Genomic DNA, 9,358 nt, shown 5'->3' on the forward strand with positions numbered 1-9,358 from the left:
GAATCCACTAAATATGACCATATAATTTAACAGTGATTACATAATAGATTCAGTCAAAATTATTGTATTTTTTTTAAATTTTTTAATTTAATTGATAAATACTGTAGGAGGTTGTTGAGATTTACATATATTTGAAAATAACCAAATAGTTTGAAAAATTCGTATAATAATTTTTGTTGGTGGTGCTGTAGATATTATGGAAATTACTGAAATTAAAATTAAAATTAAAATTAAAATTAAAATTAAAATTCAACTTCAATTTATTGGTTGATTAACTGGGTTGATAATATCATACTACAAGGTAGGGAAATTTATTGGTTGAGTAACTGGGTTGATAATATCATACTACAAGGTAGGGAAGAAAGAGTGGTTTAAGATGACTAAGTTGATTGAAAAATTAGGTTGTCTTATATAGTTGACTATAGTCGATTGCCAACTACTGACCGTCAAGTGCTGAGTCAGTCGATTGTCGAGTGTTGAGTCAGCCGAGCTATCAAGTCATCCAAGTGCTGAGTTGGCTAAGTGTCGAGTCGCCCAATTGGTCGAGCTGCCTAGTCACGCGAGTGCCAAGTTGGTTGAATGCTGAGTTGCCGAGCCTGAATCACCCAAGCCACCCCCGAGTTAGCCGAGTAGTAAGTGGAAGAGGGTTGTTGAGTACTTAGAAGGTAATCCTGAGTCCGAGTGATTAATTTCTGAGTGCTCGGAAACAAAGACACCAAGGCTTGCATCCGATGTAATTTATTTAAAGCATATTCATCCTCCTCCGACTGTACTTCGAAATTATAATGGATGTTTGTTTCTTATAATATAACGACAGAAACACATATGCAACCAAACACTTATGTGGTGAACTTAGAAAATACATAATTGCTATCATGTAAATTATCAAGCAAAAATGCACTGCGAAGAGAAGATTTGGAAGAACGAATGTGAAGCAAAATCTTTGCTATTTCTACTTCTCAATAGTCTCCATTACTCATGATCACAACCTTCTTATATAGGAGTTCAAACTCAGGGCAACGCTTGATGGTCAATTAATGATCATTTAGCATCATTACTCATCGAGCTCAAAACATTAACTATCTACCATCAATGGTCATTCGTTTCACTTGACGATTACGAACCCTCCATAATCGGCGATTAATGCATCTGTTACAACACTTAGACAATAGTAAAAAATAATTCACGTGGTAAAATATTAGTTATTCTACTTAGACAAATTTACCCCTACCGATCTAGTATTCAACGTGCTTAAGTTATGCTTACACACGGTCAATTTAATTCAGTGCAATCCAGACTCTAAATTTACAACTCTTAGACCCACACATATGAAAGAATATCTCTCCTTGCATTTAACTTTCAATGTGGAATTAAAATTTCATACACAATAAAGTCCCTCCCTTCATCTGTTTATTTTCATTCACATTTCCAACCAATTTTAGTTGATTATTTTTTAATTAAATTTTAAATTTAAAGAGGTTGCATGCATCGTAGGAGATTGGAGGAGTCCACCCTGTGTAAAGTGACAAAACAACTTATAAATGATTATATAGTATTTTTTTTTTTACTAAAGATATTTTCTCCTCAACTAAATGTAATTTCGAAGTGATCTAAATAAATGACCTTTAATGATTTTGACCAAAATTATTACATAGTTTTCTTCTTCTTAAATTTTAATTTTAATTAAAAAAATACATTGTAGGAGGCCGTTGGATTTTATCCATGCTCTCAAAATGATCTAAAAAAACAAAGCATAATAGTTTTATCTAAATTAAAATTACTACATTGTCATTTTCTTCTTAAATTTTGAATATAAATAGATAGGTGCATTATAAGAGTTTATTAGAGTCTAATCGTACTTTTAAATTGATCAAATGACTTAAAAATAATAAACTCATGTAGTACTTCATCATTTTCACCTTGAATTTTGAACAAATATGCTCTAGAAAGCTATTGACATTACTAAACAATCCAAAAATATTATGAACTAAAATTGTTATATATAGATTATTTTTTTCTTAAATTTTGAATCAAGTAAATAGTAGGTATAATCAAACTTGTTCCGTATAATCAAAATCTTTCTAACATGATGGGTGACATTCAAGTAGTAGGAGGAGTCAAGAAGCTCAACAACAAAAACTACAACACGTGAACAATATGTATGGAGTTCTACCTACAAGGTCAGGATCTCTTGGAGGTTGTTAGTGGTAGTGAAGCCATGCAACCGACAGAAGATGCTAATGGCATCTTGCGAAAATGGAGGATCAAAGTAGTTAAAGCAATGTTTGCTTTAAAAATCACAATTGAAGAAGAAATGTTGGAGCATATCCGAGATGCCAAAACACCAAAAGAAGTATGGGATACCTTTGCTACACTCTTTTCAAAGAAGAATGATGCAAGATTGCAACTCTCGGAAAATGAGCTACTAGCAATAGGACAACATGACAAAACAATTGTCCAATACTTCCACAAGGTAAAGTCGATATGTCTTGAAATTTCATAATTAGATCCAACAGCTCCTATTGGGGAAACTAGGATAAAGAGAATAATTATCCATGGTTTACAACCAGAATATCGAGGATTTGTTGCTGTTATACAAGGATGGCCAACACAATCATCGCTTCTTGAGTTTGAAAATTTACTTGCAGGTCAAGAAGCTATGGCTAAGCAAATGAGAGAAGTCTCGCTAAAGGGTGAGGAGGAAGAGCTCTACACCAATAAAAGTAAGGGTAGCTTCAAGCGGCACACTGGCGATGGATCTAAAAAGGATGGTGACAAAGTGAAGAGTTATCAAGGAAATGGAGTCCATCATCCAAGGAGAGTCCCAAAAAATCATGTCAATAATAAAAAGTTTATTGGCGATTGTTACAACTGTGGAAAGGTGGGCCACATGGAAAAAGATTGTTGGGCCAAGAAGAAATTTGTTCAGAGTAATACTGCTAATTCTAAGGAGAATAGTGAAGATGACTGGGATGCCGAAGCCTTGTTCGCTGCAGAGGAAAATGAAGTAGCTTTCACAACAATGCCAGACAAAATTAACTACAAAAATGACTGGATCATAGATTCAGGCTGCTTAAATCACATGACGGGTGACAAAGAAAAATTACAAAACCTGTCTGAATACAAGGGAGCTCGTATGGTGGTGACAGCCAATAACGCAAGGTTACCAATAGCTCACATTGGTAAGACAATAATTATGTCTCGGTATAATTCTAACAAGGTGTCACTTCAAGATGTCTATCATGTCCCAGGAATGAAGAAAAATTTATTATCTGTAACTCAATTAACATCATCAGGTCACTATGTTCTGTTTAATCCTCAAAATGTAAAGGTATATCGAAATCTTAAAATATCAAAAACACCGACAATGGAGGGGAAACGATTAGAGTCGGTATACATGATGTCAGCAGAGTCTGCATATATAGACAAGATAAGGAAAAGTGAAACATCAGACATATGACATATGAGATTAGATCATGTTAACTATTCCAAGTTAAACATGATGATGAAGAAGTCGATGCTTAAGGGCCTTCCTCAACTAGACATACGAATAGACACGGTATGTGCCGGATGTCAATATGGTAAAGCACACCAATTACCATATCAAGAGTCAATGTTTAAAGCAAAGGAACCATTAGAGTTAGTCCACTCTGATGTATTCGGACCCATTAAGCAACCATCAATCAGTGGTATGCGGTGGTGACATTCATTGATGACTTCTAAAGGTATGTCTGGATCTTATTTATGAAAGAAAAGTCTGATACATTTTCCAAGTTTAAAGAGTTCAAACAGTCAGTCGAAGGAGAATTGGGAATGAAGATCTGTTGTCTACACACAGACAACGGGGGAGAATATAGCTTAAGAGAGTTCTCTCAATACGTAAGAGAAAGTCAAATATACCATCAGTATACATGTACCAACACACCATAGTAGAATTGTACGTAGCATAAAGAAAGAATCGACATCTTGCAAAAATTTATCAGAGTATGATGCATGACAAGAATGTACCTGGACGATTTTGGGTTGAAGCAATGAGGACTACAACTTTTGTCATTAACAAACTTCCTCAACCAAGGTTAGAATTCATTTCACCTTTTGAGAAATTATGGAACATAAAACCTACAGTTAGCTACTTTCGAGTATTTGGTTGTATATGTTATGTATTTATTTCTGATCACTTACGAACCAAGTTCGATAATAAAGCTATTAGATGTATCTTTGTGGGATATGATAGCCAAAGAAAGGGGTGGAAATGTTGTGATCCAACAAGTGAAAGATGTTACACTTCACGAAATGTAGTGTTCGATGAAGCATCTTCTTGGTGGAACCCAATTAAGGAGGTGTTATCAGATTTTAAAGACCTCGAAGACAAAGTGCAACAAAAGATGAGAGAGCATATTGTTCAACCTCAACCAAGTTCAGATGAATCAGGAGATCTAAATGACAATGATATTGAACAAAGAGTGGATCAGAGTCCTTGGCAAATCGACATATATCAACAACCAAATGAAGAAGAGAGGCCTAGTGAAATGGAAGAATTAACTCCACAATCTCAACTCCAAAGGTCAATAAGAACACGAAAGCCAAATCTAAAATATGCTAATGCAGCCATAGTTGAAGAAGCAACAGAGCCTGAGACATTTGAAGAAGCATCGCAAAGTCCTGAGTGGGTGATAGCTATGACAGAAGAGATTGATGCATTGCAGCAAAATTAAACTTGGGATCTCACACCAAAACCAAAAGATGTGAAACCCATTTCTTGCAAGTGGGTTTTCAAAATAAAGCGTCATCCAGATGGGTCAATCGAGAGGTACAAGGTTCGATTGGTAGCTCGTGGTTTCTCTCAATAGTATGGACTAGACTATGATAAAACATTTAGTCTAGTGGTGAAACTTACGACTGTACGAATCCTACTTGCACTTGCAGCCAACAAAGACTGAAATCTATGGCAGATGGATGTGAAGAATGCTTTTCTTCATGGAGAATTGGATCGAAAAATTTATATTATCCAACCAATAGGTTTTCAAAACCAACATCATCCTGAATATGTGTATAAGCTACGGAAAGCGCTCTACGAATTGAAATAAGGACCCAAGTCATGATATGGTAAGATTGCTGAATTTCTAATTCAAAATGGCTATTTAGTAACATCTGCAGATTCCAACTTATTTATCAAAATAAATAAAGGAAAATTAGTTATTGTACTAGTATATGTGGATAACCTAGTCATAACAGGCGATGACAAAGCAGAAATTCTTCAACGAAGGAGATTTATCAGTTTGATTTCAAATGAAAGAACTTGGGCAACTTAAGCATTTTCTTGGTTTAGAGATCAATCGCACACAAAATGGAATATTTCTTTGTTAACAAAAATATTTCAAAGACTTGTTGAAAAAGTTTGGAATGCTCGAATGCAAGCCGATCTCGACACCTATGGAACCAAATGTCAGAATGTGTGCACATGAAGGGAAAAGCTTAGAAGATGCAACTATGTATCAACAATTGGTAGGCAGTTTCATCTACTTAACTTTAACTCGACCTGATATTTTTTATGCTGTCAGTGTGATAAGTCGGTACATACGAAATCCAAAAAAGCCTCATTTGGAAGCAGCTTGACGAATACTAGGATATGTAAAGAGCACAATTGATTATGGCCTTTTGTACAAAAGAAATGAAGACTGTAAGTTAGTTGGCTACTGCGATGTTGACTATGCAGAAGATTGTGACACCAGAAGATCAACAACTGGTTATGTATTCAAGCTTGGTTCTAGAACGATCTCGTGGTGCAGCAAGAGATAACCAACTATATTATTGTCAACCATTGAAGTTGAGTATCGAGCAGCAGCAATGGAAGCTCAAGAGAGCACATGGATAATACAACTAATGAATAATTTACATCAACCAGTAGATTATACAATTCTAGTATATTGTGGCAATCAATTAGTAATTCGTTTGGCAGAAAATCCGATCTTTCATGCAAGAACTAAGCATGTTGAAGTTCATTATCATTTTATCAGAGAAAAAGTTCTGCAAGGAGAAATTGAGATGAGACAAATCAATACAGATACCAATTGAAGGATCAAAAAGAAGTTAGATATCTCCATAATAATATGATATTGTCCATTTTGGGCCTAAGCCCTCATGGTTTTGCTCTTAGAATCTATCCAAAAAGTCTTATACCAATGAAGATATCCTATATCCATTTAAACTCATGATCTTTATCAAATCTTTCCAATGTGAGACTTTGATTGAACTTTAACAATCCTCCCCTCAAACGAAGGACCACAATTACTCTCATGGTCCGAGCCTCCCCGCGAGCATCCGGTTACTTTGACCTGCTTCGGGCATCCCTGTGAGCATCCAGTCACCCTAACCTACTCACCTCCCCACAAGTATCCGGTCACCTTGACTTACTCCAGGCCTCCTCACAAGCATCAGTCATTCTAACCCGCTCCGGGTCTCCATGCAACTTCATTCAAGGTCACCACACATGGTATCTGGTCTGGACATGACTTTGATATCATTTGTTGTGCTCAAAGGATGTCCACATATCTCCACAATGGTATGATATTGTCCACTTTGGGGCTAGGCTCTCATGGCTTTGCTCTTGGGCTCTCCCCAAAAGGTCTCATGTCAATGGAGATATCTGACATCCTTTTAAACCCATGATTTTTACCAAATCTTTCCAATGTGGGGCTTTGATTGAATTCCAACAATCATCCCCTCAAATGAAGAACCACAATTACTCTCATAGTCTGAGCCTCCTCGCAAACATCTAGTCACCCTGACCTGCTCTAGGCCTCCCCGCGAGCATCCGCATATCCGGTCACCCTGACCTGTTTCGGGCCTCCCCATGAGGATTCGGTCATCCTGACCTACTGGCCGCTCTGCAAGTATCCGGTCACTCTGACCTGCTCCGAGCCCCACACAAGCATCCCATCACCTTGACCTGCTCCAGGCCTCCCCACGAGCATCTGGTCACTTATCCTAGTACTTCTCTCGCCCAAGCACGCTTAACTTCGGAATTCTGATAGGATCTGGTGCATTAGTGCTGGTATGATCGCATCCCCATTATCAACAAATGGTTGCTGAGTTGATAACGAGTCTTGCAAGGGCTTAGGATTAAAGTGGATAATATCATATCATTGTGGATATATCTAAATTCCTTTTGGTCCTTACAAGTGGTATCAAACTTGGGATGCTCGTGAGGAGACCCAGACTATGAGAGTAATTATGGTTCTTTATTTGAGGGATGATTGTTGGGATTCAATTAAAGTCCCACATTAGAAAGATTTGGTAAAAGATCATGGATTTAAAAGGACGTAAGATATCTCCATTGGCCCTACATTCTTAAATTTTTTTTCTTAAATATTTTACTCTTAATTAAACTTATAAAATTTATATCACATTTTATTTTTTAAAAAATAAATTTTATAATAATTTAAAACAACATTTTAATTTTAAAACTTATAAAAAGATAATTTTTTAAAATATATATATAATTTAGTAATTTTAATCAAACTCACTGTTCTTAAGGCTGCGCATTAGGCAGATTGGATACTCATTCTAATTTACCCTTGTGATTTTTTTTTTAAAATACTCCTTTGTTTTTTTTTAAAAAAAACTTTTTTATTTTTGTTTCTTCATTTTTTTATTGGGCCAAAACAAAATAGTTCAATTACAATTTTTTTTTTTTTTGTAATTTGAATGTACGTTGATCAATTTATCTACTATTACAAATTAAATAATATAACACATAAAAAATAAATTCATTTTTAAATTATACTTTGATGATCTTTTTACATTGAATCTATGTTTGAAACCTTTAAGTTTTCTTTTGTGTTTTTTCTCTATATATATAAGCACGCCATATAGAATATTATGATAAATTTTTCTAATTAATTTTTTAATAAAATTTTAATAATTACTTACTATTAATATCAAGTATCTTGATATATATACAATGTACATATACCATTAATCCAATATATTTTATTTTTACTAAATTATAATTTTTATAATTTATCTAAATTCTCATTTAAACCTCGAACTCAATAAGATTAAGTTCTAATAAATTAATTTTAATATAATCAACTCTTAAGTTATTAAAATAATTTATTGATCTCATTTTATTCGGTAAAAAAAAAATTGAACTTTTAGTCCAATTAAAATCTTATAATCAATAAAAATATCCTCTCCATAACAAATATTTTTTTACTTTTTTTGTTTATTTCCTCTCCTGAGCATTGGTGTAATAATAAAATTATTACAATGTGACCTGTGGTAATGTACAAGTTAATGTCGCAAAAAATAGTCTTAGGATAAGGATAGGGGAATGAAGAGGTTTGGTGTGGAGAGAGAGAAAGATGGATGATGAAGGGATTCAATAATCTAGTTCAAGATTTTTTTTTATATCATTTTTATAAACATTTTTTTAAAGTTTTTATTATAGAATAGACTGAATCTAATTTTGGAAAATGACAAAGAGAATTAATTTTTAAAATCTTTTACTCTTTATTGTTGAATAGGATAAATAATTAATTTAAGAAGATATGAGAAATTACTCTTTCATCATTTTTGTTTCACCCAAATTGAATGAAAATTGAAATTACAATGATTCAACCTTGGTCGAGTTGAATGAGTTGATCGAGTGGAGTTGGTTAGTCCGATTTACTAAAGTGGTTCAGACAAAGCAAGTTGAACTAGTGAATGGGTTGATCTATATATCTGAGTAAATTGAACAAGGAAACCGACTAAATTTGTCCGAGCAAATTTAACAGACAGTCAACTGATAGTTTTATAATAAGTTTTGATGTTATTCTGCTGTAGTAGAAGATAATTATATACCCGTCTCAAATATTTTGTAAGGTCCATTTTAGGGAGATAATTTATAAGATCAGTTTATACCCAACTGTTAAGTTAGTTAAGAGATGAAAAAAAACTTTTAAAAATATGTATTCTTCGAAAATTAATCCTAACTCTATTATAATAGGATCCATAACCTAATCAAGCATGCTAAATAAATCAAATAAATTAGACACTCAATACATCAAATTGATTAAATAAATAATTCAAATATTTATATCATTAATATTATAACCAAATAAATAAATAAAATAAAATATTTCTCTTTTAATTTTATTTCCAATCACATTTTAGTATCATTTCATTTCATTTCCATTATACTCGACTCCACCATGAGTATACCAATAGAAATATTAAATTAATGGGACTCCACCATTCTAGTAACAATCGAGTCATCCACTAGAACGTCTATGTGAAGGAAAACACTTTATTCTGGCTGATTCATTCTTTTTCCGAGTTGTCATGGCTACTAAAAAAATTAAGAAAACGACAA

This window comes from Zingiber officinale, chromosome 3B (assembly GCF_018446385.1).
Source record: "Zingiber officinale cultivar Zhangliang chromosome 3B, Zo_v1.1, whole genome shotgun sequence".
NCBI classification, from domain to species: domain Eukaryota; kingdom Viridiplantae; phylum Streptophyta; class Magnoliopsida; order Zingiberales; family Zingiberaceae; genus Zingiber; species Zingiber officinale.